Here is a 15,056-nt window from a genome sequence, read left to right on the forward strand (position 1 = left end):
TAACGCTTTTTCGGACTACTTTTCTTCTGTTTACACTAATAACAACATACATGCGCAGTTTCATAATACTTTGAGTCGTACGACACAATCATTCTTCTTGTTACCAGCTACACCAAATGAAGTGTGCTCTACGATTGCTAACCTTAAAAATACAGGGCCTGGCTTAGACAATATTTGTGTCAGGCATTTAAAACTGGTTGCGCATTTAGTTTGCGACACGCTCTGTAATATTATCAACCTTATGTTCAAAGAAGGTGCATTCCCTTCATTTTTAAAAACGCCAAGATTATTCCTGTTTTTAAAAAAGGCGACAAACATACAGTTAATAATTACCGACCAATTGCAATTCTTTCCTGCCATAGTAAACTCATTGAGAAATTATTTGTTAAACGTCCTAATAACTACTTAACAAAGTTTAAATTGTTAAAGAACAATCAATTTGGTTTCCGCCCAGGAAGTTCCACGAATCTAGTTGTTCTATCTCTAACTGACTACATAAAAAAATGTATTGACTCGGGAAACTTAGTCGGATCTGTATTTTTACACTTCAGTAAAGCTTATGACACGGTTAACCATCAAGCCCTGTTTAATAAAGTTGATTCTTATGGTATAACCGGTCCTGTGCTAACATTCTTAAAAAATTATTTACTTGACCGGCCATACACAGTACATGCAGGAAATACTTTCTCAGTAACAAAATGTATTAACCAAGGTGTACCACAGGGATCAGTTCTGGGCCCTTTGCTTTTCCTTTTATATATTAATGATCTTCCGGATTCTCTTAACTCCACCAACTGCGTTCATTGCATTTTATACGCAGATGACACAACCATAGCTTCATCTGACAAATCTGTTACTACTCTTACTTCTAAGTTAAATATTGCATTAAGTAACATTATAAAATGGTGTAGCAATAATTACTTAGTTCTTATTCCTTTAAAAACTAAATTTATGTTATTCAAAAGTGCTCAAAGGGCCTTAACTTCTATTCCTGAAGTAAAGCTTGGAATTCATTCAATTCCCGTTAGCACCGATGCCACTTTTCATGGCATACATCTTGACCCTAACCTTACATTTCGCTCTCACTTCCAACATCTCAAGCACAAGACTGCGTTTGGTATACGTGCATTACTTAAAGTTCGTCCTTTTTTTTCTCGTGAGGCTCTGCTAGCGTTGTATTATGCGTTCATTCATAGTCACATTAATTACGGCATTGTTTCATGGGGCAACACGTACGCTTGACACTTATCATCAATTTAACATACCCAAAATCAGTCAATACGCATTATCACTTCTAGCTCCATGCAATCCAATGCCTCTTTGTTACTTCGCGCGTATAATATCTTGTCTATGAATAATTTGTTCCAGTTTAACATAGTCGTCTTACTCCACAAGTTGCTTCATAATAACCTTATGTATCCGTTCATTGCAACTGACCTATTGCAGAATAAAAATATGACCAGATTTGCGGCTTACAACAATTTCTTGTTACCCATGGTTCATACCAATTACGACAAAAAAACATCTTCCTTCGCTGCAATTTCTCTTTGGAACGAATTACCATCAACCATAAGACTCTGTACTTCACTTGCAATTTTTAAAAATCACCTTAAGTATCATTTCCTGCGATAACTTAACTACGATCTGGCGGTGTACCTCTGACACTTATCTCACTTGTCATTTGTTGTATTTCATCAATGCTTTTTTCCGAATTTCTGTTATAACGTGCTTTTTCGTGTTTGATTGTAAATGACATGTCTAATGAAGTATTTGATCTGTAGATGTTGTTCATAATACGCTAATTTGCTGACTATTGATATCACCATCAATGTTGTTATTATTAACCGAGGGTCCCACTACAGTTCTTTCACTTTGGGACCCTCGTCTGTATATTCGTCATGTAATTACTTCTCTTTTTTTGGAACGATTAAATCTGAATCTGAATCTGAATCTGAATAGAACGCTGACGTCATCCTACTGACCCGCCGTTCAGAGTCGGAGACACCCTCTTCGATTTCGCGCCTCCTGGTTCGAAACACACGAGAAGTTTTAGTGAGAACAGCGCCATCACCAAGCACTACCAGCTAGGCAGGCGGATACTACCTCTACCTCACCCCAAACTGAAACGTCGCCAGGCAATCGTCTGGTGACAACTGCAGACATACACATTTCCCAGTCAGGTGCGATTGCGGACATTTTCCCCACGCAATGCCCAAGTGCTCTTTGCAAACATCACCAAGCACTGCCAGCTAGGCAGGTAGACAATACTCCCACCTCACCCCAAACTGAAACGTCGCCAGGCAGTCGTCTAGCGACAACTGCAGACATACACCTTTCCCAGTAAGGTGCGATTGAGGACATTACCCAAGCGCACTACTCATGTGCTTATTGCAAGTTATGTCAGGCAACTAGACTGGTGGTCTTGCACATGTTGTGGCAGTGTCCTGTTATATCAGCTGAAATGGCAGTAGCTCCGGAGGCGCTCGCGTCCAAGTGCGCCGCCGCTCTCCGCAGCTCCAACCTCAAGACACAAGAGGTTGCTAGTCCAGTGGGTCCGAGAGGCTGCGACAAGGCAAGACCTCGAAGTTCCCTCATGGGAGATTTGAGCCCGGGTCGTTAAACTTTGCCCAATTTACAAGAAGGTTCCATCCATCCATACTGAACCAGATAAACAACGGCCGTACCACTTAATCTTGTGATGCCTCTATTCGCAAAGGTATTTTGTTGAGAATATGTTATTGAACCGTAGACACGCCTCCCAGACGTTTCTTATGCGCTAGTTTATATTCCCAAGCATGTCCTGACGGCTGCTCACAATGACCATGCTGATTCATTTGCGTTGGCATTTAGTGTTTTTTGCGTCATAATGTCGCCACATATTAACTCGGTCAGAGCTTGAAAAAGCCGTCCATCTAATCTGATTGCATTTCCTTCTCTCTTGATAAAACATACTAGTGCTGTGATTAACTTATTTTTCAACTCACTTGGTTCTTTCCTTCTGTTTGTTTCCGTTAAGTGCGTGTCTATCACTGTAGCTACCAAATACGCCCAACGGTAAGCTACCACTGAAGCCATCCCGGCCACGTGAGCAACTGAAGTCCCGAGCTTTCTTCAACAAGGCGTTGACGTTCAAGGTGACGACCCTCCAGCACTTTCCACGGACTTAGCTCACCACTTTTTCTCCACTGACATCGCTTACACTACTCGCTCGTGAAAGGCACAATACAACGCGCAGCGACCTTAACAAAGTATCAATTACACGCTAGGCGAAGTGCTGTCGATGTGTATTTCGGCTGATTATCGGGATAACATGGCGAAGTCTTTGGTGACATTCACGTCTGGCTCTACAATACCGCTTGTGGTTCATTACTTTTTGTCGGCAGGTGCACATTGCATTTCCGTTGAAGAGAGTTTAGGTTTTAGATTTGACTTCTCAGAAGATTTTATATGCTTGTGCTGATGTGTCCTGACTGATCACGCAAGCGAACTTGCTCGTACCCACTTATACGCTTAAGAGCATGACCAAAATTTTCATGTTGCAGCCACGCCTAGATCGCCTGCTCATCAACAGAACTGGTTCTGCTTGTTAATTGACCTAGGTAGTTCTGCATCCCAACGGTGTCACAACGTCAGGCGTGCAAGCGTGCCTCAAAAGTATAAAAAAAATCACCGCCCAAGCAATCTGTACAGAGGGTTAACCAGCAAATCTGAAACGTGTGGCCCCGGTGTCTATCTCTGGGTGGACCACGGCGATTCATTAAACGATGACTTGATAGGCGGCCGGATGCTCGGTCCGCAGTTGCTGCTTGCGCTCAGCAGCACGATTATGTTCTTGTGCCTGGGCTGCAGCATCCGCACTGCCTAGAACAGCTCGTTCCCGGTTCGGCTCGCGGCATTGCTTATCAAAAGCTACCAGCTGCTTAGGAATACGCATGACGGGTGGCATACCCATTTCGGAGCCGGAGAGATGCTGCTACGCGCGCTCTTGGCTGCGACGGAGAACAACGACATCACAACCGGCACAGCCAATCGCACGCCAATGTACACACACACATATATATATATATACATATATATATATATATATATATATATATATATATATATATGTGTGTGTGTGTGTGTGTGTGTGTGTGTGTGTGTGTGTGTGTGTGTGTATGTGTGTGTATTGCGCATGCGCATGAGGCTGCGCCATAGGAGTTTTCGACGTGCAAGCGACAAGCGGACGGAGGGACAATCCAAATTCTTTTTTTTTTCAATGCTGCCGGCAGTTAACGGACGGCATTAATGCTAGCATCACGTATTTCCTATAGCCAGTTTTCGCCGAGTGTCCCCTCTTATTCAATTTCTTTCTCTACGGGACCGCCGTCAGCTGCGTTTCGATTCTCCAAGGGGCCGGACGTGTATGCTTCTGAAGAACACGTTCGAATGAACGCACTTTAAATATTTGATCCGGTGCATCAAAAAAGGCCCTGTACCGCTAATGCATTTCTGTCGCATTGAGCGCTCAATTTCCTCAGATTTTGCCGTTGAAGACCAGCCTATTGTTTGGCGTATATGTGCATGCTATCAGAGCAGTGTTGCCTACCAATTACAGCAAAGTTTTATGGTATCTCTTGTGATAACCGCAGAGGACATAGCTCGTGCTAATGCTGCAGCAGAGGCTAGCTTGCAGTAGGAGACATAAATACCAGAGTAGCGGTAGCGCCAAGCTGAACTAGCCATAATCGCTACCCTTTTAAACAGACAGGAGCATGCCGCTTGCACGCCCGGACAAATTCATACTGAGTGACAGGAATCTGCTTCCGTCAGTTGAAATGCAGAGTAATCACACTTTGCATACAGTGCGACTAATTGCAAGCACTGGTGAAAGCTGTTTTACGGGCGCAACACAGCTGGTGTTATGCGTAAGACGACCGTCCCTGCTGAGCCGGTCTGTGCAAGCCCTAGTCTACGCTTAACAAACGACAAAGGTGAAGGAAAAGCTATATAATGCGTTTATTAAACCTTAGCGAACACTGACGATTTTAAGTCGGTCCTATCTTGTGCTCCACTGATCCACCTCGCCTGCAAATTCACAGGCGGCGGTCCTAGTCACATCTCCTTTGTGAGGTTTGTGAGGCACCTTCAGCACGACGCAATTCTTGCTACAGATTTGAATGATTAACTGTAACTGCCACCTTATTGTGGTTTAATTTCAATGAAAAAAGTAAAGGACTGCGTGTATCGCCTGTATTTTAATTCTGATAGTAACTTTACGGACACTCGAGGCTCATTCGTTCTCTTTAGTCAGCGACGTCATGCTCTCACGGTATAGACTGCGTTAGCGCTGACCACTCGTGACGTGATAGAAGGTCGTCCATCTTACCACAAGGTTATTCCACGTGCACTGACTGGCGCGAAAAGAATCGTTGCCTGCGAAGCACGTCGCAAAGGGTATTTTGCTGCCGGCTTTCGTACACATCAGTGACGGTTCCATTTTCGTTGGAACCCAAGGAGACCTCCTGCTCTCAATCTATTCGCAGCCTCTATTTTACAATAGAACAATACGAATCAAAACGGCAAGTTGGGCAAGTTGGTTGGGATTCATAGAAAGGTTCGTTACAGCGCAATACAAGACGAGGACACAAGAAGCTATAAACCGTGTTGTCGTTTTATACCTTCTTGTGTCCTTGTCTTGTATTGCGCTGTAACGAACCTTACTATGAACAATACGAAAACTGGCCACGTATGCGAATTTGGTCATTTGATTTAAATGCAATAAGTAGCATGATTTGTGGCACTTAATAACCATGAACATGTACGGTTGTTTGGTCGACAACTGTGAACAGGTTCGCACAACTCCCCATAAGGAAACGACGGCAGAAAATTCCTTATTTCGACGCCAGATGGCGTGTCCCCGTTCAAATAAATGCCGATCGCTACGACTCGGTGATGGCTTGATCAACTTAGCAGGTACCAAGTGTGAGGACCTCCTATTTTGGCGGTGGTCCCGGAACGACGTAACACTGTTTGTCTCTTATTAAAATTTGTCCCAAGTGAAACAACCTACAGACGCACAGTGCGTTTTTGCTCAGACAGAAATTACAACTATGTGGACACGCTGGCATGCCCTATTCAGTCGTCTCTACAGCGGCTGCAGGCATAGGAGTTGCGCGTTCGAGGACTAGCATCCCGGCTGCGCATTGGTGCGCGTGCTACTGCATGGTGCACACAATGGTATGAGAAAAACGGGCGGAAAACTAGCAGTTAAGAACACTGATGTCTTTTTTTCTTTGATCTGACTACGTACACCATGTCTTCTAAACCCTTAACCTACCACTACTACGCTGTTACTCTAACGTCTAAATTTTTTACTGCTCTCTCATAGTGCCGGTTGTGTTGGCATTGCTACTGCCGGTTCGTTCCTTACATTGTTTTGTTTTTATTTTTCTTGCCCATCGTCTAATAGTATGTACTCTAAATTTTGTTTACGTTGCACAAATAAGTTAACCATTGTATAATAATGACCATAGTGTTTATTCATGCATTTGCACCCCCGTTATGTAATTGCTAGGAGACTCCAGATAGCTTATGGCTTGGCGGGCGCTGTGCTCTCGCGTGTCTAGTTTGCTTTGAATCCAGAGACAGCGCCAAGTGTAATTCGCGCGCCGCTGTTTTTGTTCTTCATCGCGCGAGCATTCTGACGCGAGTGTGCGCACGCAAAGTCGTGCTTGTTAATTAGGTTAGTATGACAACGTCTACAGTAGTATATAAAGCGGATAAAACTACTAGCCTTACTTCGCTAATGGCTATCGCAATCAATTACTCGCATGTCGGGCGAAACTGTGTCATCTTGCTAATCAGTATTAAGAAACACACGCTATTAGCGGCAAAGTATGTATGTCCGCCTCACATAGGAACTTTTCTGCCAAAACAATAGGGTCACTACGCACACGGACTCATTTTTTTAAAATGTGCATTCCAGAAAAAGCTACAGTCTGTACAATTCTGGTTACGTTAGTGCGATTGTCACAAACATCTTGTTCAGCTCACTGTCAAGCCCAGCTAAAGTTCGAACCTGACAAGTTATGTACTTAAGTGTTTTACGTGAGTAAATCATTACTTACAGTTAACTTCTTGGGAAATATGAATATCTATAATGGTGCTTCGGCACTATTAAGGACGTTAACTATTGAAGCGGAATCAAGAAAGCGTTATCACTTCGGGCACTGCGAGATTCTCTGCGAATCACTTTGCAATGGTTGTGTACGGGGCAGTTCTCAGCGTATAACCTATGTGTGCATGTATTCCTCCAATAGGGACAGGAAACTTCAGCGAATGGCTGCAGCTTTGATATTTTGTATACGGAACAGAGTTGAGAAATAAATGTTCACGCAAACAATGAATCTCGTTTTTGTACATTTGTCGTGTTCACGAAAGCGTGGTTTCTAAATGTTGAATATCACGCTTTAGATCTATACATAGAAATAACCTTAACGGTCCACCAGTTACGAATGCGCAGTTTCACCGCTTCTTGACGACACGTTGTCATTGTCAACAAGTCCAGCCTGCTGTATTGCATGATATGATTGTGTCTCCAACGTTGCGCTGTACCTTGGTGATGAAACGACGCGATGCCTCTTCATCTTCTTTCTGTTGAAAGGTCTTTCCTTCATATTGATGTGCGGTTTAGTTAAAGTTGTCTTGATGCCACTTGAATGTATTATACTTGGAACAGATGAACTCCCGGTCGCTTTTGTAGCCCATGAAGACGTGCGTTTTGCAACTTCGTTCAGTGAGGTACGTTGTTTGATTGATCGTTGTTTGTCTTTGTGCAGCAATGCATAGTCATAATCGACATCGCTGTAGTCCTCTATATACAATCCGCTAGCACTGTGCTTGGGCGCCTTGAAAAACTTAGCGGCTGCTAGTTGCGTGGCGATGCCGCAAAGGAATATCAGGCTCACCAAGAAGCACACAACTGCGACGTTACGTCCACGGCCTTCGCCTTCTTGTAACTCGCGCGAAGGCGTAACGGCGAAGCGCGGAGGAATTTCCTGGGCGACGGCGTTGGAAGCAGGGCGATCTTGGTGCGCATTGGGCGACTTTCCAGCTCTTTTGCGTACGGGACATTCAGACGACTGCCTGTCTAATGGTAACGACATAGTGGCGGATGGTTCTTGCGCTTGCCAATCATAACCACAAGCACGGTCTATGGCAGGGCATGAAGAAGTGTAACTCACCGAATGGAAAAGGTTAGCTGCATGAGGTTTCAGCCATTCGCGCCCAAGCTCAGGAACTGAAATGCTTCGCCTAAGCGCTTGCATGAAAGGCGTCCTAGGAGCACGGCATCAAAGTCCAGAGCACCAAACTTCTCCTTCTTCTTCTTCTTTGACTGAATTCCTGCGTTTGTTCTCCTTTCTGCCATTTTGGCTGGTAGCGATGGCAGTGATAAAGAAAGCTTTCGCTCTCTTTGGGCTTGCAATCTTACACAAACTGCTCACCTTATTTAATCGAAGGAAATCATCGTAATATCTGTTACACATTGATTTTTCCTTAGATATGTTTCATAAATCAGGAGTTACTACCGGTATAGCACTTTATTATGTAATTCGTGCTGTTACAATTTAAGCATTACTTTACAAGGAGCTGAAGGGACGCAATGTGACAGTCGAAGTGAAGTAAGCAGGATCAGATAGGGTGTGTTATGATGCGACAGCTTCAAATGGCTAACTGAACGAAATAGCCAGCGTCTGTCACCTGTAGCAGTGAAACAGCACCTGAAACGGCATTGCCATTGGCTGCGACAACACGCCACGAGCTCGCCTCAACGGAGTGCCCATTGGCTGCACGGCCAAGTGACGAGCTGCACTTCGACGCAGCAGAGTGGGCGAAAGGGAACATTTGCTGCAGTGACAGCGCGCCAGGTGTTACGTTATGGAAAAGGGCATCGCCGCGACGTCACGCCTCCCTCACTCAGCTTAATGCCGTCATGCTACTTGGACCGAAATTTCCACAGCCAAGCCCGCCATGACGAAAGCGATGACGTCAAACTGACTGCAGCTTACTCTGGAGCATGCGCATTAGAATATATGGCTGGCGGGCAAGGTCATTGATCGAAGTGCACAGGCCTTGTGCTATAGTTGGCGTTCCTTATGTACAAGCGATGCAATGAGTAATGTTATGCTGAATTTCCTATTTACGTTCGAAGCTACACAGATTTTCGACGAACCTACTCGTCTCCATGCAACATGCAATTTTACACTAGACTTAGTTTTCGTTAGCCACCACTTCACAAAAGATGAATGCGGAGTAGAGGTCTTAGAGGGAATTCCTAACCACGAGATGGTGCTCTGCACCCTACGTTTGCCAAATGTGGTGTGTCACAGTGCCACAGCGAAATATATACACGCCTTCAACAGAGCTGATGACGCGGCGATTATGGCCTTTCTCACACATGAATACGACTTTTTGAACTTATACATCGGTGAAAATACAACTATTGATGCTTTATGGGTACCGTTTAAAACGCACGTGATGCGCTGCATTCTATCTTTCGTTCCCTTGAGAAACAAAATCCACAAGAAACCACAATCCGTGTATTACCCGGGAAATCATCCACATGAAATGCATAATTAAAAGATTAAGTAAAAGGAACAGGCAGCATCCAAGTTCAAAGTTGAAGGATAATATAGGCTCACTAACAAAAACTGTAAAGAAAAGGGTACTTGAGGCTTTTTAGCCTCAAGTACCCTTTTCTTTGTCCAGCACTAGGCTCAGCAATATTATCGAAGTTTCACCACAAACGTTTTGCGACTATATCAGTAGTAAACCCAGCGCTTCCACGTATCCCAATGTAGAAGGAAAACAAATGGCTGACTCTTTTAACACCTATTTTCCGTATGTTTTCACGGCCGATGATTGTGTTTTGGGGATACTGACGCCTTGTAGTAACGTCTCCACGCAATTGTCAGGCCATACCATAACTGGAGATACCATAACTGTATCTGGGTTTTTCTTCCTTATTGCCAAGCTTACCCGTAAAAAAAAAAAAAGCTTCGGCGGAGATCGTATTCCGAAATGTTTTCCCAGAAGCTATGCAAAGGCATTTAGGAAATAGCTCTATTTTATATATTCCAAATCAATTCAGTATAGCTGCATTCGAGCAAAATAAAAGGTTGCGAAAGTAATCCCCATCCACAAATCAGGTGACGTAATGTTCCCTTGCAATCGCCGGTCAATCTCTCTCACGTGCACTTGTTGACAAATTTTGCAGCTCAATAATGTTTCTGAAAGAGCATGCTGCAACCAATATGATGTTCCCACGAAGAAGACGACAGATGAGACAAGAACATGAAGGGAAAGAAGAGGAGGAAGTGGTCAAGATAGATCCCTGTAAACAAATGAGTACATTTAAACTCGTACTTTATATTTGGCGCAGCCGGCCATTTGGCTTGAAATAACGTTGGCAAGAACAGAGGGACAGGCGACCGAGAAGACCTACTAGCTTGATGGCGTAGACCCAATGCTTCTTCAGGAATCACCGACTTCATCGGAATTGCTTCTCATCATCACTGAGTAGAGTCAACGTAGCGAAGCGTCCCTCGTCGAGATAGGTGCGGTACGCACCGATGCTTCTATGCCTGAAATTAAGATTATGTTTCCGGGACACTCAGGGATAGATTCCAAGTAGGAGACTAAGCGCACGAATAACACCTTGTTGTGAGCACTGTTGCTGCAGCAGACCACGCAATGGGAGCAAGAGCGCCTGATTTTCGAAGCAGTTTGCAACTCATTAAGAATGCAAGAACCAGATCGCGAAGAGATTAAGCCTGGTAGTTTCGAGGGGCCGTTCAATGCAGTCAACTTCTTGCGTATATATTATGAATACGTATGTGCGCTAAACCACTGGACGTCATCGGACGACAGTGGTTTAGCGCACATACATATTATTCATCCTAACTAGAATGGTTTCAGAGGTGGAATGTTTACGGTTGCTCAACTTGTCGAACTTTTTTATGACCTCCCATAGGGAATTATTTACCGCAGTCAAATAGAAATGATTTTTCTCCCCTACTCAAAGGGTTTTGATCGTGTTTCACACGCTAAATTGCTCTTTAGGCTTAACTGCATACCTAATAATAATATTTGGGGTTTTACGTGCCAAAACCACTTTCTGATTATGAGGCACGCCGTAGTAGAGGACTCCTGAAATTTTGACCACCTGGGGTTCTTTAACGTGCACCTAAATCTAAGCACACGGGTGTTTTCGCATTTCGCCCCCATCGAAATGCGGCCGTCGTGGCCGGGATTCAATCCCGCGACCTCGTGCTCAGCAGCCCAACACCATAGCCACTGAGCAACCACGGCGGGTTAACTGCATACTTGGGGATGGACCTATCGTAAGTTCGATAGGCGTCTACTTGTCTGAGCGTCGGTAGTTTCTATACAGTATTAGGACCACGCTTCTGATACCGTCTTTGTTATTTCTGGCGTTCCGCAGGGTTCAGTGCCGCCACCACTTTTATTTCTATTATTTATGAATGACATAGGACACCACGTCGATGTCAACATACGTTTGTTCGCAAACAACTGCATACTCTATCACGAAATAAACTCTCCAGCGGACGAGGCAGCATTGGACGCGGCGCTCAACAACATCGTACAGTAGGACAATTGCTGGCAAATGGCTATAAATTGAGAAAAAAACTGTATCAATGTCCGTTGCAAAAAAAGACATCAAAACGTGACTGCTGTTATTGCTGCATCAACGTGATCTTGGAACTGTAAGAGAGAAGAAATACGTCGGCGTAACTATCTACTTCGGTTCCTGTACTCATGTGCAGTATATCACCAAAAAAGCAAAGAACAGACTGTTCTTTATAAAGCGCTTTGCTCTATTCCACCCATGAGACCAAACTTCTTGGTTATAAGGTTCTCATGCGCGTAAGCCCCGAATAGTGGAACATCGTCTGGTATCCGTTTCTACAAAAAGGTATAGTCATGCCTGAGTCGGTGCAGTAAAAAGCTGATCGAGTTATCTACAATACGTATCGGCGCATCGACTCCTTCACGGAACTGCTTTCACGCGCTGGCCTTGCCTTCTTATCCAGCAGCGCAGCCCTCCATGTACGGAAGTTTTTATATTTATTAGCTCATAATAGGCGGAAGATAAATGCTGCTACTTATGTCAGTTTTAGTCGTTCCAGGGAACCACGACACAAACATGAATTTACGCTATTTCATTATTCTTTTTTCACCTGAGTTGTGCGCAATTGGAACGCACTGGATAGACTTGTAACATCGCAGGATACTCTAGAAAGCTTTGGCAAACTCGCAGGGGAGTCAGTGCTGTCTACAAGCCAAACTTCATGCTCTCTGTGAATTCGTGTTCAAGGCCATTTCCTTCTTTCTTAATTTTAAGCCAATAAAAATGTTTCGTTAATTTTTCTTCGTTTTACACCTATTTTGTAAAAAGAAAAATTCAGTGATTTCTTCTGATGGGTGCACGCCAGAACAAGTGTTTGAAATTTGTTTTCATTGTATGCCACATTGTACGTTTGTTGTTCCCTGGATAGTATACCTGTTTGAACTGAATTGTATACCTCTCGCATTTGAGCCCATTGATGTAACAATGCCCAAGTGATATGGAGAGTATGCGCTAAGTAAAAATAAAATAAATAAACAAATATAGGAGGTGTTGGCAGAGCGGGAGAAAGGGAGCACCGGCTCTGGCACTGGCGCGCAAGCAGTTGCGTTAGGGAAGAGGGCACCGCCGGCTCGGTGGCGTGCGGCGTTGGCACCGCAGGATAACACTGCTTGCTGGCGCTAGAAACACGTACCGCTATGGCACATTACTCGCCGCGCAAAACTCGAGGGACCGCTCAGCACCGTTCAATCCGACAATAATGCTTTCGCATTCACAATTCATAAGAAGTGCTTAGGTTTTCTTGGATTGTTTTAACTGCACACTTTTTCTTAAGAAAAGAGAATGTCTAAGAGCTTAGTTGATATATCGCTCTTACAAAGGAGCTTTAGGTGAGGCAGAGATACTCTGGCGCTGATAACATTTATTTCCGAAGAATAATTAACAGAAACACGCAGCTTCGCCGTAAATGCAAATCATTGAGTGCTGTAGCAAACGCAGTGCGGTTATTAGTTTTATCAGCTTAATGTTTAAACTGCTGCGACATTCGCTTACAAAGTAAATGAACGAGCATCATGTCACGTGCCCCAAGCAAATATCAACACATCACTCGATAAGCATAGCATATCGTTGTCCGAACCATGATCAAGAGCGGCAGCAGGCGTGAGCGAATTCCCCGGCGTGCTGCCTCTCGCTTCCACGCGAACTAAGCGCGCGAAAACACAGCGCACATAAAGCCATCGGCTATCTTGGCTTGGTTAACCTTCGAACGCGCCGGAGATTAGAGACATTTAGATCATTGGGACGCAAGCGTTGGGGCTACCTAGCGCTTGAGACAACGTTACTGCGCATGCGCATTCATTTACGTAGGAGTCCGCGCATGTGCAGTACCGTACCCAAGTGCTAGCACGCCCCAACGCTTGCGTCCGCCTAATTTAAAACGCTCTATCATCTCCAAAAATATTCTCTGTGCGGCCACGCTAAAGGGCGCCAAGCGCGGCCGCAGTCGTAACAAAAGCGCAGACGGGAGCTTCCTGGCTTCCCTCTAAGCGTGTGCACATCTCCCCGCGCCCTTCTAACGCTTGGGCGCGTAAACGGTCGCGGATCCTCCTCCCCACTTTACTCCCTCGCATGCGCGAGAAGACGCCGTCGTACCAAGCCACCGCACTTCTCGGCTCACCATCGCATGCTTTTCTATGGAACTACAGCATACGTAGCGCGGCCACACTGTTATCGCACTTGGATTTCATACGGAACATTGAGGCGGTGCCAACAACTCGCCTCGAGGGCCCATATAATTGCTATCGCAGTAAAATTGAACTAAATATTATACAAAAGCGTTTTACTGCACCCTCCTATATTACCTGTGGAACATAGCACACAATTCGAGATATTCCTTACAAAATTTCCATGCCAAACTCTGGCAATATCGACAGACAGCCCGCCCAGAAGCAGTTTCAAATGTAAACGGCCCGAGAGGAATTGTGCCATGAAGTTTGAATGATGACATGTGAAGGCAAACACGGATAACGCACGTCGAGGCTAAACGCCCCATATTCCCAGCTATCATGATGTTTTGTTGCAAAGTTCGTGGTATTTTGAATCACCAGGAGTTTCTTTCAAATATATTAGCTGGACGGCCCTTTCTGCATTACCGGCTCATTCTGATTCAATATTGCCAAGATTTAGCGTTGTAAGTTATCAGTATTCTTGAATTAAGTGCGCCGTTTAAGACCTTTATAAACAGGGATGCATTAAAACGTGACTGCTTCCTCGTTTACCATATAAGCACGTGCCATGAAAGGGCTATTCATAATTTTATTAACAACATTTTCGTAATTACTCTGTAATGTATCTTATAGCTGCAAAGCATGTCCAAATGGCCTATGATCTCGTCTGTAAGAACGCCACTTTATAAGAACTAAAGCCCAATGATAAAAAATAAAGACCAAGTATAAAAATCTGTATAGTGTAAAAAACATCATCAATTATTGTGTCATACGAAGAGCTCTCGATTGCCGAACTCCAAATATCCCTTTCTTATGGTGAAGATACTCAGAATTACACTCAAAAGCTGCAGAGAGTGCGCTTGTTACGTCGCAACACCACAAAGGCCACAATTGGACATTTGCCACAGGACAAACACCCCCTCCTCCATCAGCGCCTATGCAGACCTCAACGCATCGTGGAAACCGACTCTGGACGCATCACCGAAAAGGCATCACCCCATCATTACTTGGCAGCCTGAGCTAAGGAAGAAAACAGAGGAAACAGCGACGATGACCTTAGAGTCGCAGTAAATTAGACGTTTGCCACGAGGCAAACCACCAGCAATTCATCAGCGCATATCCAGAGTAACTTGTGCAGCCAAGCTGTTGGGTACAAGGCCTTTAGAAATGGGTTTTGGCGCAAAAATTAAACAGGGACA

This window comes from Dermacentor variabilis, chromosome 2, assembly GCF_050947875.1.
Source record: "Dermacentor variabilis isolate Ectoservices chromosome 2, ASM5094787v1, whole genome shotgun sequence".
Taxonomy (NCBI): domain Eukaryota; kingdom Metazoa; phylum Arthropoda; class Arachnida; order Ixodida; family Ixodidae; genus Dermacentor; species Dermacentor variabilis.